We start from the raw sequence: 18,447 nt of genomic DNA, 5'->3' as shown, positions 1-18,447 counted from the left end.
AATTCTCTTCCGATTTCATTGAAATTTTGCACGTGGTGTTCTGGTATCACTTTCAACAACTACGCTAAGTATGGTTTAAATCGGTCCATGTTTTGATATAGCTGCCATATAAACCGATCTTGGGTCTTGACTTCTTGATGCTCTAGAGGGCGCAATTCTCTTCCGATTTCATTGAAATTTTGCACGTGGTGTTCTGGTATCACTTTCAACAACTGTGTTATGTATGATTCAAATCGGTTCATAATCTGGTATAGCTGTCATATAAACCGATCTTAGATCTTGACTTCTTGAGCCAATAGAGCGCGCTATTCTCATCCGTATGACGTAAATCGCTATAGAACCTGATATAGCTGCCATATAAACCGATCTGGGATCTTGACTTCTTGAACCTCTAGAGGGCGCAATTCTCATACGATTTGGCTGAAATTTTGTACAACGCCTTCTTCCATGACCTTCAACATACGTGTTTAATATAGTCTGAATCGATCAATAGCTTGATACAGCTCCCATATAAACCTATCTCCCGATTTTGCTTCTTGAGTCCCTACAAGGCGCAATTCTTATCCGAATGAACTGAAATATTACACAATGACTTCTACAATGTTCAGCATTCATTGTATGGTCTGAATCGGACTACAACTTAATATAGCTCCAATAGCATAACAGTTCGTATTCAATATTCCTTGTTTGCCTAAGAAGAGATACCGCGCATCGAACTCAACAAATGCGATCAATGGTGGATGGTATATAAGATTCGGCCCGTCCGAATTTAGCACGCTTTTACTTGTTTATACTATTGGGTTGCCCAAAAAGTAATAGCGGATTTTTCATATAGTCGGCGTTGACAAATTTTTTTCACAACTTGTGACTCTGTAATTGCAGACTTTCTTCTGTCAGTTATCAGCTGTTACTTTTAGCTTGCTTTAGAAAAAAAGTGTAAAAAAAGTATATTTGATTAAAGTTCATACTAAGTTTTATTAAAAATGCATTTTCTTTTCTTTTAAAAAATCCGCAATTACTTTTTGGGCAACCCAATATGTTCGTAGTCTACTCTCCAATACCTTTCATTTGATACCCATGCTGTCCCTATCGGTCCATTTTTGATTTTGGGTGGATTTTTTGTGGAAACGGGGGAGGGTCCGCCCCCTTTCCAACATTAACAAATTATATAGTCTATATCTCCTTCCTGATCATATTCGTAATCTACTCTCGAATACCTTCTATTCGAGCCCCATACTGGCATTATCGTCCAATAAACCTATTTTGGGGGTTTTGGGGTCGGGACGACCCCCCAGTTATTTAGACCTAATTTTTATACCCACCACCGAAGGATGGAGGTATATTCACTTTGTCATTCCGTTTGCAACACTTCGAAATATCCATTTCCGACCCTATAAAGAATATATATTCTTGATCGTCTAATCTAAAACGATCTAGTCATGTCCGTCCGTCTGTCTGTTGAATTTGAACACAGACAGACAGACGGACATAGCTAAATCGAATCAGAAATTGTAAAAGCTTAAGAATCAAATACATTTCTTTAGCCAACATTTTTTTTTTAAATAATTTTTTGTATATTATTTCAATGCCTCATTAAGGCAAAAGTTAATTCAGAAAATTAATCTCAATTAACTTGGAAATGGCATATAAAATGTTGCCAACGCAAAGGGGGATGAAACCTAATTAAAATGCCAGCCATAGAGAATAAATAGTGTTGGATATGCCAGGAATCATTGTTTTTGAGTTTTCTGCAGAAATCATATTTATTTACATTCATCATAAATGAACAATGAAAATAATTACAATATTGTTGAATAATTGTTGTAGAACAAAAGGAAACAACATGCAGGTACAAATTTATGTAACTTGCTTCCCGCCGCCCCAACAAACTGATTGTATGTGGGTGGGGGGGGGGGGGGGGGAGCAAGGGTTGTTTGCTTTTATAATTTAATCATTAATATTCACATAAATACACTTTTGTGTATAAATATCAAATATCATCCAAAGGTGCCCTATACCGTCAGTCAGTCAGTCAGTCACTTATTGCTATGGCTGCAGCTGGTGGTCCTTATGCCGCCTCATTCGGCATTTGTTGCCAATAGATGAATATTTTGCTAAAATATGCAAATGAAAAATTTTAAATTAATTATTAACTGCAAATAGCAAAATGTGAGTGGCCAAAAGTTATTTTGGGTGAGCAAAGTTTTATTTATGTTCTTCTTATTGTTGTTGTTGTTCTCAACTCTATATGGACTTAAAGTTGAACAACATCATCATCATCACCTCATCAGTGGAGCTCATCCATATCCTTGCTAGTCCTGAGAGAGCATTCATAAAACACAAATATTTAATTGCTTGCTTAAGACACAAGGAGCCCCTCTGAAATTGTCCCTCCAGCTCCCTGGGCCTTTGGCTTATGCTGCTCATAAACTTTGTCAGCCAACGGAAAACACACACATAAATATTCTGGTGAACTCCTGCTATAAGGTATTCGTATTTATGTTTCTTAGTATATGTCCATCCGTCCGTCCGTCCGTCTGTCGGTCTGTTTGTTCTGCTTGATGCCAAAATCTACTGCTGACAATTGTCCGGATAATTCATTTAAATAATAATGATAATTATCCTCTTTTGATGATAGTTATGGAGTATCTACTCGCACAACGATATGGCAGCTGAAGAGAGCTGCTGCTGCTGCTGCTGCTGAGTTCACCGCAATTCACTTTATGGCAACGGTGAAACTGATGAGTAGGGGGTAAGTAGTAAGGCTGTGTGTAGGTGTACATGTGATGTTGACAACAAAAAGAACCCACCACAAGGCTTTGGGGAACTTGACCCTCCTGGCCCTGGTGTAAGAGATGTGAAGTGGCATTTTCTTGCAGAGAAACGACATTCCCTCAACGCTGATGAAAGCTCAGTGACGAACGACATTGTTATCATTCTTATCATTGGCATGACTGTTTAGTATTCTCTTCCATACCACCTTTTCTCCTCTAATCATCACACACACACACACACACACACACACACATTCAACAATGGGGACTTTAACTTCAAAGAAAACCCCCGAAATGAATGGGTCAGAGGGTGGCCTACATAATCTCAAAAGCCTTGGGACTACTGGAAATTGCTTTGCTTGTGTTGGTCAGGCGGCAGAAGTTTTACTTTCTTGGCATTGTTGTTGCTGGTAGAAGGTCACCATTGGCTTAAGTTTGGTGTTGGTGAGTTGTGAAAAGTAGAGAGAGAGCATGCTTTGTGGGGGGTGTTGCAAAATAAAGTTTTTCGTATTTTAGCATCATGTTGTAGATATTTAAATTGTAGTTAAAATTTTGTTAAATAATTAAAAACATTCTTAAGTTTCTTCAACGCCCCTTTCCCCAAGCATACACCCTCTACTCTTTGAGGGTGCTTACGTTTAGCACGAAATTTGTTAAATGCGGCCGTAAGTGAATTTGTTGGAAACTCTTAGGCAAGGGAAAAAGAATTGTGTTTTGCTGTAACTGCCAGATGACCAATTTGAAGTACGAGCATTCCATTGGAGTTGGTTTGAGAGAGTGCTTGTAAGTTTGGGTTTGTGGGTATACATTGTACCAGAATAATGGTATTTAAGGCATTTGACTATGCTAAGTACTGGAATATATTCCCACGCATGCATTTTATTCTTGTATTTCTGGCAATATCAAATGGACCCATCAAATTAGAACATTGAGTTAGAAATATAAAAACTCCTAAAAGTTTTCATTAATTGTAATAAATTTAAGGGAAAGAAAGCGAACAGCTACAAGCAGGAGCAAGGAAAGAGATATCTTTCGTAAGGTTATGTCTCTGGGGAAAATTGGCTATGACTTACCAAAGAATGGTGTACAAATTCTGGGGGGTAAGATGTCTGGAAACCATTTTTGCATTTTGTTGCATTTGAGGGTTTCTATTTTTAAACAAGTAAAAGCATGCGAAGTTCGGCCGAGCCGAAACTTGGGAAACCACCCCCATTGATTCTGCTAAAAATGTATACAAAATAAATTTTGTTGAAGGGCATAATTTTATTCTACATACCACATTTCTGTCAAACCAGCAAAAATTAAAGCTCCTAGGAAGCGAACAAGGATGATCGAGAGACCGGTTTACATAGGAGCACAACTATTGGAAGTCGATACAGAATACCCCAATCAAAATTTCAGCCAAATAGGACAAAAATTGCAGCTTGTAAGGACTTAAGAAATCGAAGCGTGAAACCGGTTTTTATGGGATCTACATCCGGTTATAGACCGATTTAGACCGTACTTGGCACAACTATTGAAAGTCGATACAGGACACTGCATGCAAAAAATCGGACAAGAATTTCAGCTTGTAAAGACTTAAGAAATCGAAGCGTGAAACCGGTTTATTAGGGATCTATATCCGGTTATAGACCGACTTGGACCGTACTTGGCACAACTATTGTAGACCGATTTAGACCGTACTTGGCACAACTATTGACAGTCGATACAGAATACCGCATGCAAATTTGCAGCAAAATCAGACAAAAATTGCAGCTTGTAAGGACTTAAGAAATCGAAGCGTGAGACCGGTTTATATGGGATCTACATCCGGTTATAAACCGATTTAGACCGTCCTTGTCACAACTATTGAAAGGCGATACATGACACGGCATGCAAAATTTCACCAAAATCGGACAAAAATTGCAGCTTGTAAGGACTTAAGAAATCGAAGCGTGAAACCGGTTTTTATGGGATCAACATCCGGTTATAGACCGATTTAGACCGTAATTGGCACAACTATTGAAAGTCGATACAGGCAGCAAAATCGGACAAAAATTGCAGCTTGTGAGGACTTAAGAAATCGAAGCATGAAACCGGTTTATATGGGATCTACATCCGGTTATAGACCAATTTGGACCGTGCTAAACACAGTTATTGGAAGTCATAACAGAACACTACATGCAAAATTTCAGCCAAATCGGGCAAAAATTGCGGCTTCCAGCGGCTGAAGAAGTCAAATCGGTAGATCGGTTTTAATGGAAGCTATATCAGGTTATAGACCGATTTAAACCGTATTTAGAACAGTTGTTGGAAAACATGCAAAATTTCACTGAAAGTCAAATCGGGAGAATGGTTTATATGGGAGCTATATCTAAATCGGAACCAATATGACCTATTTGCAATCCCTAACGACCTACCTTAACGCGTTCGACCGCTTTCGTGATTTCGACAGACGGACGGACGGACATGGCTAGATCGACTCAGAATGTCAAGGCGATGAAAATATAAATGTACCTTATGGGGTCGTAGACGAATATTTTGAAGTTTTACAAACGTAATGACTAGATCAGTATACACCCATCCTATGGCAAGGGATATAAGAATAAATGTATGGCGTCTGAATTTATGTTAAAGCCATTAAAGTTAAATCTCCTTCGATTGATGGTCATAAAATATTACGAAAATATTTCTTTTTCCGCAAAACCATATTTGTTCAGGAAATCAAAATAAATATATTTCTTTTTATGCCCACCACCATAGGATAGGGGGTATATTCATTTAGTCATTCGGTTTGCAACACATCGAAATATCAATTGTCGACCCTACAAAGTATATGTATTTCGGATGGTCGTAAGACTCCAAGACGATTTAACGATGTCCGTGTGTCTGTCCGTCCGTCTGTTGTAATCACTCTACAGCCTTAAAAAATTGAGATATTGAGTTGAAATTTGACAGAGATACATCTTTTCGATGCACGCTGGTTAAGTTCTTGAACGTGACTATATTTGAGTACAGCTGTCATATAGACCGATATCGCGGTAAAGGGTCTGAAGCCCATAAAAGCTTTATTTTTTAAACGATTTCCCTGAAATTTTAAACAGAAGGTTTTCTTAAGCCTCTTCATATCTGGCCTAAATATGGATCAAATTGGACTGTATTTAGGTATAGCTGCCATATAGACCTATCTCCAGATAAAGGGTCTAAAGCTCATAAGAGCCTTTTTTTAACTTTTTCGCTGAAATTTGAAACATTGAATAGTTTTACGCCTCCTAACATCAGACCCAAATGTGGTTCAGATCAGACTATATTTAGATATAGCTGCCATATAGACCGATCTGCCGATAAAGGGTCTGAAGCCCCTAAAAGCTTTATTTGTTACCCGACTTCGCTGAAATTCGAAACAGTGGGTAGTCTTTGTTCTACCGACGTTCGTCCCAAATATTGTTCGGATCGGACTATATTTAGATATAGTTGCCATATAGACCGATCTGCCGATAAAGGGTCTGAAGCCCCTAAAAGCTCTATTTATTACCCGACTTCGCTGAAATTCGAAACAGTGGGTAGTCTTTGTTCTACCGACGTTCGTCCCAATTATGTTAAAGATTGGATTGTACTTAGGTATAGCTGTCATATAGACCGATATACCGATTAAGGGTCTGAAGCTCATAAAAGCTTTATTTATTACCCGATTTTGTTGAAATTTAAAATACAAAATTCAACAGTGACTTTTATTTATTAGTCCACTCAATATCCGTGTCGATTTTGGGTGCATAAGGTACCCAATTTTCATCGGATTGTGATGAAAGGGGATTTTCTAATATATATCCGAGGTGGTAGGTATCCAAAGTTTGGCCCGGTCGAACTTAGTGCCTTTATACTGGTTTAAATTATTTATTTATTTTTTTTTTTTAATTCTGGTTCAAACTCCTAATATTATGATTTCTCCTATTCTTTTTTTAAACCCTGCTTTTAAGCAACCATTAGAATTTGCTTAATTTAGTAAAGATTTACAAAAATTACTAAATTCACTTATCCTAGATAAGTGGCATGTGTTTTCCTTACAACAGATGTCTTTTTGCCCCAACTGAGAACACATTCTTTGGTACGATATAAATTTTACTTAAATTCTATTACCCACACTTTCTCGCCCATGTAAGCCTTTAAAGAGTTTTGTCTAATCAGCCTGTTTTCTACTATGTACAAAGACAGGCGTTTAATATCAATTAAAGCCACCAAGGACATTATCTTTATGTTATCCAGATTTGGCTTTTATCAGCCGCTATTCCCAAATAGCCTATTATCAATTTGTTACACTTTGTGTAACATTATAGCGAAAAGTAAATACCATTTATTTTCATTTTATCCAGGCAAACGATTTCGTAGCACCCACACATACCCCCCACCATACGAAATTTCAAAAGTCTAACTGTCTTATTCGAAGATTGTTTTGCATAAAAATCCAATTAAACTTTAAGTGACAATGCAGAAAAAATTACTCAACTTCCCTTAAAACGAAAGAAAAAAATATATTTTGAAGTACTTGCTCCTACTGCTTTGTTGAAAATCTTTCTTCCTTTCCTTTTTTTTGCACAACAAAGGTCATAAATTTTCAGCATGTAATGCTAATTATGTCTTGAAATTGTTCCATAAAATATGTAGCCTCCTTGTGTGGGTCGGAGTGCGTGTGCAGGTGTATTTATAGACTTTTGTGCCGCTAAGAAAAGCAACCAAAACAAAAGCTGATAACTACCAAAGGTTTCTTTTGTTGCTGTTGAATTTTCCATGTCACTGTCATTCTTTAATTTCCAGTGGCAAATATGCTACTAGCTCCATAAAGTAGGCAACAAAAAAGATGAAAACGAAAAACAAGAGATTTAAATAAGAGAGGATTCATTGTTCAGGGTAACACTCTCTTACACCTTCTCACAGACCACTGAAATGGGTAACGGAGTTGCCGATGAGGCAAAACCAAAAACAAAACCAAATAATAAAATTCAATAAAATGAAATAACAATCAATTAAAATAAATTAAATTAAAATAAAATAAAATAAAATAAAATAAAATAAAATAAAATAAAATAAAATAAAATAAAATAAAATAAAATAAAATAAAATAAAATAAAATAAAATAAAATAAAATCAAATAAAATAAAATAAAACAAAATAATATAAAATAAAATAAAATAAAATAAAATAAAATAAAATAAAATAAAATAAAATAAAATAAAATAAAATAAAATAAAATAAAATAAAATAAAATAAAATAAAATAAAATAAAATAAAATAAAATAAAATAAAATAAAATAAAATAAAATAAAATAAAATAGAATAAAATTAAATAAAATTAAATAAAATAAAATAAAATAAAATAGAATAAAATAAAATAAAATAAAATAAAATTAAATAAAATTAAATAAAATAAAATAAAATAAAATAAAATAAAATCAAATAAAATCAAATAAAATAAAATAAAATAAAATAAAATAAAATAAAATAAAATAAAATAAAATAAAATAAAATAAAACAAAATATAATAAAATAAAATTACTATAACAATAAAAAATAGAATAAAATAAAAAAATTTTTATATTTTATTCTGATAATTTGTAAAATAAATATGTCTTTAAGTACCCACCAAGTTTTTTTAATGTGAGTTCAAAGTTTAAAGGGTTTCCAATTTGGTTTTATGTTCTTACCTGAAAAGAAAAAGATTAAAAAGTTGTTAATGTTTCTTTCAGTCTGTCATTATGATATATCAGAAATGTTAATAACTGGGACTATTTAAATCAAATTGCATCATTTTATTTAGATGACATGAATTTGTGGTATCAGCGAATATTTTCCATTATTGATATGTTCTCTAATTTTACTAAAAAATTTAATTGGTGCACCGAGTGTTTCCTTTTGTTCTTGGCAATTTATATTTTACTCATTTGGCATTTTTGGTATTAGCTACCCTGGCAAACACTCAACTTGATTTGAATTCCCCCCAAAGACAAAGAGTATTAACACGTGTGTATATGTATGTGGGTTTAGCATAAGAGTATGAGTTTGAAATATACATAATGATAATAAATGTTTTATTTTGTCTCTTTGTCCGTCTATCCCTCCGTCCATTCAACCACTTACTGCAAGAATTTGTGTAAGCGAATGTTTGCACTTGAAGTGTGTGAGCTGAATTTTTAATCAAAAGGTAAAAACTTGGACATTGTGTTGGTGTGAGTATGAGTGCGAGTGTGTGTTGAGGTGTCTGTGCGGCCCGGCGTATGATGCCTTGAAATTGGAATGCCAAAAGTATGGCACAAATACAACCATGAGATGATAAATGAACCTTGTGTGGTATGCGTGCCAAGGCTGCTGCCGCGTACATGAATTTCAAATCTGTGATTTCAACACAAATGTCACTTTAGCGGGGCGGAAGGAGGCTGCAATGGAGTCGAATGGAATGATGTGAAATGAAATGAATTTCGCGAATTTCTAAAATAAATTGATATAATTTTTTGGTGGAGCAATCTTTTTAATTTGTTTTACTTTAAAACAAATTGATTGAATCAATATTTCGCCAACAAAAGTTTTTGAATTGAAATTTCTGTTTTGTTATCTTGTAACCTCATGGAATACATCCGTCATTCATTTAAATAAATGTCTGTCCAAAAGAGAGATGAAATGAAATTATTGTTGAATAAATCATAAACAAAGTTTGTATGCATATTTGGACAGCAAAAATATATGTGTTTGATATGCAGAATAATATTTTTATTAAAAAATAAAAATATTTTTAAACACAAACAGCGAAACTACACTGCAAAAAATTTTGAATATAAAAACTATTTTTTAAAATTAATAAAAAAATATAAATGAAAGTCTTTATATGGATGGTTGAGTATTGTTAAGACTTTCGACTTTAGTATTTTATTTTAAAAGCTAACTTTCCACAACTTTTCTTAGTTCGTTTCTTTTACTTTTGCCAACTATACAACAAACATTTCCTTCTGTGTATGTTTGGGCTAGGTTAAATTTTTTAGTATTTTAGTATTTTTTGTACGTCCATTTGCTGCAGATTAAATATGAAATACTTATGCGCAAATACCGAGCATTTTAGTTGCCTTTTTCTTTTCGTTTTTTTGTCCAACCCAGAAACACCAATCATCCATCCATCCATCCGTCCATTCAATGCCACATTTCATCGTTGGCAAAAAAATGTCATTATTGGGGATTATTGATGAAAGTGCATTCTAGTGAAACCATGTGAGTGGCCACACAAAGCCTATTTTCACCCATTTTGCATGTAGGGGAATTATGCATACAGCTTTGTTATGGTTAGAAACGAAAAGTCTACACAAAAATAATAATAAAGTATTTCGTTTGGTAAAAATCGGGTTATTGTTGCATTTTCAAATTAAGCAATTTCTCAGAATAGAATAACAGACCAAAATGAAAAGGAATTGTGCAAAGTTGATGTAATTTAAAAACTTTATATTGTCTCTGAAAATAATCCTCAAAGACTTGAATAGCACAAAAAGTATTTGGTTAGCATAAATTAAAATTGAACAAGCAAAAGTGTGCTAAGTTCGGCCGGGCCGAATCTTATATACCCTCCATCATGGATCGCATTGGTCGAGTTCTTTTCCCGGCATCTCTTCTTAGGCAAAAAAAGGATAAAAGAAAAGATTTGCTCTGCTATTAGAGCGATATCAAGATATGGTCCGGTTTGGACCACAATTAAATTATATGTTGGAGACCTGTGTAAAATGTCAGCCAATTCGAATAAGAATTGCGCCCTGCTCAAGAAGTAAAATAGAGAGATCGATTTATATGGGAGCTATATCTGGCTATAGACCGATTGAGACCATAATAAACTCGTATGTTGATGGTCATGAGAGGATCCGTCGTACAAAATTTCAGGCAAATGGGATAAAAATTGCGCAGTCTAGAGGCTGAAGAAGTCAAGATCCCAGATCAGTTTATATGACAGCTATATCGGGTTATGAACCGATTTAAGCCATACTCGTCACAGTTGTTGGATATCATTACAAAATACTTCATGCCAAAATTCATTCAAAGCGGATAAGAATTGCGCCCTCTAGAGGCTCAATAAGTCAAGACCCAAGATCGGTTTTATGGCAGCTATATCAAAACTTGGACCGATTTGGCCCATTTACAATACCAACCGACCTACACTAATAAGAAGTATTTGTGCAAAATTTCAAGCGGCTAGCTTTATTTCTTTGGACGGACGGACAGACATGGCTAGATCGACATAAAATTTCACGACGATCAAGAATATATATACTTTATGTGGTCTCAGACGAATATTTCGAGTAGTTACAAACAGAATGACGAAATTAGTATACCCCTCCGTCCTATGGTGGAGGGTATAAATAAAGTTTACAAAAATATGATTGTTTTTAAATATAAGGCAAATAAAAGGTCTGAGAAATTGAAAGAGGTATTTATTTAAGCAAATTGCACTTCCAAATTTAAAGAAAATAATTTTAAATTAGAGAATGATGAAGTTACCTAAGCCAAGCTAAGTCATAGCTAGGCCTTTCAATAAATAAAAACTTTTTATGGGCTACCCCACTACTGTAGTACATGGTTGTTGTTGTTGTTGCAGCAGGTTGTTGTGTTCTATCTTTTGTCTGCTTGATTCTGTTAAGTGTCCAAAACCAGGAGCTCTGCTACTAAGATTGATGCGTCCAGAGGAATCTGGGTCTGGCTGGGCAGTTAAACAGAAGACGTGTGTCGTTTGGTCCCTGGTCACAATCGGGACATACATCTTGCTCGTTGGCATCAATCCTCTGTAAGAGTTGAGGCGGCTGCATCTGCCGGAACGTAATTTCGCCAGAACTACTCTGTTTTGCCAGGGGAGATAAATTTCTTCAGATGCAATGGGAGGCGGTCGTTCTCCAAGGACTACATTCACCCGGTAGCCAAATTCCGCATCTGCTACCATGTCTGCATGAATGTTGTCTAGACCCGCTTGATCTAGAGGTTCTTTCTTGTAGCGCTAAACCTTACGCTCTAGATCATGTAAATAAATCTACCTTAAGGCTTCTGGGCGGTGGATATCTATCCACAAGATGATTATTTAGATGGTCTCTGCGATAGCAGCCCAAAAGGTATTGCTAAGACAGCATGTAGTTAAGTCTTCGCACTGGTAGGATTTTTGTCTCCTGATGGAGGTGGTCCACATGAGAACTGAGGAGAAAACCCGACGCAGTTCGGAGAGCGGCATTCTGACTGATCTAAGTATTTACGTTATTTTTTTTTCTCCCAAAGGGGAAAGAGTCTAGCTTATTTGACCATGGGAATGAACATCACAAGAAATGAAGGATTTTTATTGATTACTGACAAGAAATTGCCAGAAAACAGATGGGATTTGATCACATGCACGCCAATTGCTGCTCTTTATCCTCGTGTCTGTCGGGCCTACAGTCCATAACAATTTAATTTGTAGCCTTGAAATTAGATCTACATCCCAATTTGGAATATGGAGGTTTTAATTTCTGCTATCACAAGCTAATCCCTTCGCCCGTTTTATAACATCTTTTCATTTGTCAACATCGCTTTCTATTCCTTAGTGATTTCAAGTTAATTGGCTGGCTTTTTTCCAGCATCAAGGTGTTACGGTTCATACCCGCCAACAATGTTGATGACTTTTTAAACCGCTGTTGTTTTTCTTTTTATTTTTCTGTACACTTGGAGTCTGCCAATGAATATAACCAACAACTACATTAATGAGTATTTAATGCAGCCTCCAATGTACTAGCACTTTGGGCTCAGTGCAATCCACTGACGATACCACACCGGCGCTGACTATCTTACCGATCTGTGGCAAATGGTACGTGGTGAACACGGTTTCTTTGTCAGCACCCCAAATACTGCTGGCAAGTGATTTGAGGACCATGTTTCTACTTTTGACTTTATCGCAAATTGATGTGGCATGTGGTGAGAATGTGTAAGAGCTGTCAAATGTGACGCCAAGACACTCGACGGTCGGAATAATTCCTCCATCGACCATCACTTCCAGCTCAGTATTTACCTCACGCGTATTTGTAGTGAACAATGTGGCTGAAGATTTGGTACCAGATATCTTTATATCTCTTGCAGCGAAATAAGAGGCAAGTTCGTTGAGGTAGACGTTCAACCTATCGCAGATGTTATCAATGGGTCGGGGGCTTGATGCCATGATCGTATAATCCTCGGCATATGATACGATCTCTATGCCGTCTAGAGGGGTTGAATGGAATATAGCTAGGTAGGTTAAACAGCGCCAGAGATATGACCGCACGTTGGGAACTCCCTGTTTCACTCTTCGGTTCTTCGACTTCTTGTTCCTAAATTCCACAAATGACTGGCGAAAACACAGACAATTCGTTACCCAGCGTTTCTGGCCTGGCTGAAGAGACGTGTTGGTGATGTCCTCGAAGAGTTTAGCGTGGCTGACCGTGTCGAATGCCTTCGATAGATCCAGTGCCACGAGGACCATTCCATCACATGGCCTGGGCTGACTAAAGCCACGGCAAATGTGTACGGTGATGGCATGCAAAACAGTTGTTGGGCTATGCAGTCTTCGAAATCCATGGTGATGCTCGGCGAATGGAATTTCTCCTACGAGACTTGGGAGGAGTAATGCCTCAAGCGTCTTGGCTAGTGGTCGGAGAAGTGAGATCGGTCTGTACGACACCCAAAAACTCGATTCCTTTCCACTCTTCAGTAGCGAGATCACTCTGCCCATTTTCCAGACATCGGGAACTATAAGAGTGTTCAAAAACAGATTCAGGACTGTAGTAAGGTTTTCAACTCCAGGTAGATCCATGTTCGTCAGCATCAGAGTAGAGATTTCGTCGGGGCCCAACGCCTTAGGTGACTTGGCTCCACGGATAACATTGGCGGTGGCTGCTCATCGGCTCGGAGACCACGGATACGACGAATGGCTCTTCTACATGCCCTGTTACTCTCGGGATGCACAATAAATTGACGGTTGAACAAGCTGGCGCATCTCTTCGGATCAGTCACGGTCACGTCGCCAAAAGCGACAGAGGTCTTGTCATCCCCTCTACTGGGGTTCAAGAGTGACTTAAGAGTAGACCACAGCTTGACAGACAGACAGAGGTCCTGCCATCCCCTCTACTGGGGTTCAAGAGTGACTTAAGAGTAGACTACAGCTTGCCGGGTGCCTAAGTTACATTGCTCCAAGTTTTCCAGCCAAAAACTCCGCCTATGTTTATTTCCAGATTCAGCTCGCTGATTCTAGGGTTAGTGTGGTCTGTACAATAAATTCCATCAGGCTCATCTGCAAGTACCACTGCCTGCGCCAGGAAATTGGGCCGCACTTGGTGTACTCGACTGGCTGGTATATAGCGAGTGGCTGCTACATTAATGATATCTCGGAATTTCGCACATCCGAGGGTGGTGGCAGTTCACTGAAGCGGCAATTGGGATACTCTCTGAAGCCAGCCCAATCGGCTTTCTTCTGATCAACGTCCGGCGCTCAGAGGTTATGAAAGCGGGTGGTCGGTCGATGGAGAGAATTATGGGGTGGTGGCTTGCCAGGATACGTCACTCAGCAGATCAGGGGATGCAATGGAAATGGCTGGCGAGCTGCTACACCTCCTGGTAAATCTAGTGGGAGCGTCCTCATTCATTATTTAAAAAAAAATTTAGATTATAGAGTAAAACCACAATAAACCTAACACGAATTATGTATACCGATTTGTGAGGAAATTTAGCTGAGGTTTCAGTTGGGTAATAAAACATGGTATACCAAATTTCGTGCGGTCGGTTGAAATTGTACCAAATATCCATATGAGAGAAAATCTAGCGATATATATGCATGTGAGAATTCCAAATCTAAACCAATTTTTACCGATATGAAACGTCTTATGTTCGGCCGTGGCGAACTTTGGATACCCACCATCAAGGATATAATAATTATCCTATTTTATTTTAACTCCACTACTATATCCATAGTTATATCTAAATAGGGGCTCTTTGGATAGAAGTTTTACATGGCATAGTACCTCACAAATGTTGCCAGCATTAGGAGGGGAAAACCGCCGCTGAAAAATTTTTTGATAGTCCCGCCAGGATTCGAACCCATGCGTTCAGCGTCACAGGCGAACATGCAAACCTCTGCGTTACGGTGGCCTCCTCAGATTTAGATATAGCTCCCATATATATCCATTTCCCTATTTTCAGTTTTAAGGCCTTTGCTAATCCATTTATCAATCGGTCTTCTCAAAAATTTGCACAATGTTACTCTCCTGCAATATGTACGGATTTTGATAAGATTTAAAAATGGCACCCTTATACATATATAACGACCTATTTGCACACATAGAGCCGTAGTTATGTTTATTTTGAACACATGTGCTTTTAGGGTAGGTGTAGGGTATTATATAGTGGGCACCGCCAAACTTTCCTTACTTGTTAAACATTAATTTTTTATTTATTTGAGTCAAGCCATTGACTTGCTGTGCTGACACAATTTTTCTGTATTTTGATACCTACTCCCATCCATCCCCCAAAAAAAATCATTTGTCATATTTGTGACATATGTGGCGTATACGTGCTACAAAAATTTCACACATCACTCATACGCTCCGTTTAACTTTAGCCAATATCCAATTATAATGGCTGTGATTTCAAATTTACGAACCATTAACATTTAATGCGGCCGCCTCCCTTACCGCATCCATCTCCTTCGAAACAAGAGCAAAAAAAAAATCAATATTATGCCGTTTACATACCTTGGCTTCACATTGTAGATTCATACAATTACCATGCCTGGTGGTCGTTGTTGGCTCGTTGGCTGTTTGGAATTTATTTGGGCTTTTATCTTTCAATCTTTTCCTTCCACACGTACATTGACTAACATAAAAGTTGAAAAATATGAGAGTATAAATTTCCGATAAATACCACAAAATATTCTGCCAACAAAAATTTACAATCCTTTAGAGCTTTGGTCTATTCATGTGAACACGAACGAATTGGCGTTGGGGAGCGATAATTGTTGTGCTGTGGCTGATGTTTAGAATACCGGCTATGAAGTAGAGAATCATAAACTTCCCCATATTCCACCACTCCAGCAATTGAAGCATATGTGTTCACTGGCCATGTAGTGAAGTGGAGAGAAGAGAGCCCTAAATCAATATCGTTTTACAAAAGGCTCGAATCACAAGGGGCCACTTGAACGTTGCTTTTATTTATTCATTGTTTCGAGGCTTCAGAGATGTTATGAGATAAAAAATATGTATTTTTTTTTTTTCAATTGGCTGTCAGTAGCTCAAATATGCTGCAGTCCATACAATACAATGGAATGATTTGCAATATCAACAGCTCATCAAGAAGCTTTATGTTAGAAATTGATGTTCTTCAGTGGCAGGAATATCCTCTTCAAAAATGGATTAAATTCCAAAGGACATTTGGTAAATGTCAATGTTTTAAAATGAAACAGAGTTTTAAAGACTTGGATTTGCCTCTATATAAGGGTTAAGTGTTAAGAAAATTATTTTAATATCAACTTATAATCCATTTTAAATTGAGATTGTTGTAATCTCAGTTGGCTTGAATTTTATTATTCAAGAATTATATAAAGTTTTCAAAAATTCAAAAAGAAAATTCTGTTACAAACAATTTTGCATTTAAATTGAAAAACTCGCACTGTCACCAGAAACAAGATTTGCTGCCTTGGCATCAGCTTCTGCGTTGTCTGTGGTTATAGAGCCTGGTCCCGGCTGTGATATTTCCTTAATCTGGAAAACAAATTTCCAGCAAAGAGAAGAAACTCTCCAAAACATCACTGTATCATTTTGACTTTGGGAAAATCCCACACTTACTCACAAAATTTCGTGTGGCGTTGGCTGAGTGACACCACCCGCGTGTACTTAAGCAGGCCATGCGATGGAAATTCTTCATATGTGCTTGCGCAGGCCACGCGCGCCATTGAATTTCTCATGCTCATCCGTGTGTGCTTACGCAGGCCACGCGCGTTCGTAATTCATCGATTGTCGTGTTAACCCTTGTTTGCTTACATAGGCCACTCTATGGTTTTTTCTCGTGACTGCTCGTGTCCTCCCGTGTGTGTTTACGCAGGCCACGCGTGTTCATGATTCATCGGTCGTCTTTTTCACCCGCTTGCTTATGCAGGCCATGCTATAGAAATTGCTTGTTGTCGTAGCCACATTTTCATGTGGAGTTGGCGATCCTCTTCAAGCTCCTGTAGGTGATCATGCTCGTTCCGATCCAAAGGACCTATTGCCGCTGGAACAGGGTGGCCCTTGGATGTATAAAGGCGCCAATAACTCTTCTTGTCATATCGAGCATCATAGGCACTCAGTATTTGTGCAAGAGCCGGCTTCTCACTGAGACTCTCCGCTCGATACCGCTGATTTTCCACGACTGCCATAACAGCTACTCCGTATGGAGCATTCCACTATCCGCAACCTGTGGACGCGCCCGGTAGATCGCAGCTAAACTTTTCGTGGCAGCAATGAACACCACACAGATTGGATCTCAATGTTTCAGCCCGGCTTGGGATAGCTGTGAGCACCATGTGTGCTTACGCAGGACACGTGCGTCAGTGACCGCCCTTGTACACCCGTGTGTGCTTACGCAGACCACCCGTTAGTATTGGGTTGCTCAAAAAGTAATTGCGGATGTTTCATATAGTCGGCGTTGACAAATTTTTTCACAGCTTGTGACTCTGTAATTGCATTCTTTCTTCGGTCAGTTATCAGCTGTTACTTTTGGCTTGCTTTAGAAAAAAAAGTATATTTGATTAAAGTTCATTCTAAATTTTATTTAAAATGCATTTACTTTCTTTTAAAAAATCCGCAATTACTTTTTGGGCAACCCAATATTTTCTCATGACTACTCGTGTTTGCCCGTGTGTGCTTACGCAGGCCACGTGTGCTCGTGACGCGCTTAAACGTTAGCCACGCGCCATTGCTCGAACTATCACCCGCTGGAGTGCTGACGCAGACAACGCTAGACCGAGACTTACAATGCACCTTATCCGACTCGCCGTGTAAGCACATAGGCGACATTATCTGGTTGGCCTTTTTCGCTGGAGTGAGTCCCGTCCTCGACTTTGAAACCACGTCTCTAAGGCCGATTACGAAACCGGGTCCCATCCCCGGACCCGAAAGCACCCGCCGACCGGAGTACTGATACAGGTCTCCACTGGGCTTACCAGAGCCGACAAGAGGGGTCCGATCCCTGAAGACACCGGAGTACAGCTCTAGGTATCTGCCAGGATCACAGAACAGACAGAGTCGGAGCCTCCATAAACACCGGAGTGCCGAACCAGTTTTTCGCTGATTGTGCCCGGAACTATGAGTATCCATACAGGTCTCCAAGCAGGCGCCAAGGAGCACTTATCATTCTTACCTTATAAACTTACAAGCGCGAAATAAAACCGTGCGCTTAACCTCATCAATCATCTTTCTTTTCCCGCTTTTTGGCTCTGTCGGCAAATATAAATCTCTATGGCGAACACTTCCCCCGCGAACTTTAGCCCAGCTGACAGAGGAAACTCGTCGTAACAAGCTTCCCGTCGTACCACATAACAATGGTCCAGATCGGACCATATTAAGATATAGCTGCCGTATAGACCAATCTACCGATTTTGGTCTTAAGCCTTTAATTTCAAATTGCAAATTTTACCCATCAACATTCCACTAAG

At 38.0% G+C, this 18,447-nt stretch overlaps 1 protein-coding gene across 4 annotated transcripts in view; it reads right to left on the bottom strand.

Annotated features, from left to right (window-relative positions):
• The window catches only part of LOC106088335 (chaoptin), a 350,599-nt gene that overhangs the window by 171,787 nt on the left and 160,365 nt on the right, over window positions 1-18,447 (bottom strand). Inside the window, exon 3 of one of the 4 annotated variants that reach the window (XM_059364327.1) lies at window positions 8,392-8,452. The exons of the other annotated variants lie outside the window; for them this stretch is intronic. The gene's annotated coding sequence lies outside the window, so the exon portion shown is untranslated. The remainder of the gene's footprint in view (window positions 1-8,391; window positions 8,453-18,447) is intronic. 4 annotated transcript variants of the gene reach the window in all.

The sequence above is a fragment of the Stomoxys calcitrans genome, chromosome 3 (assembly GCF_963082655.1).
Source record: "Stomoxys calcitrans chromosome 3, idStoCalc2.1, whole genome shotgun sequence".
NCBI classification, from domain to species: Eukaryota; Metazoa; Arthropoda; class Insecta; order Diptera; family Muscidae; genus Stomoxys; species Stomoxys calcitrans.
This window is presented reverse-complemented; position numbering and strand designations above follow the sequence as displayed.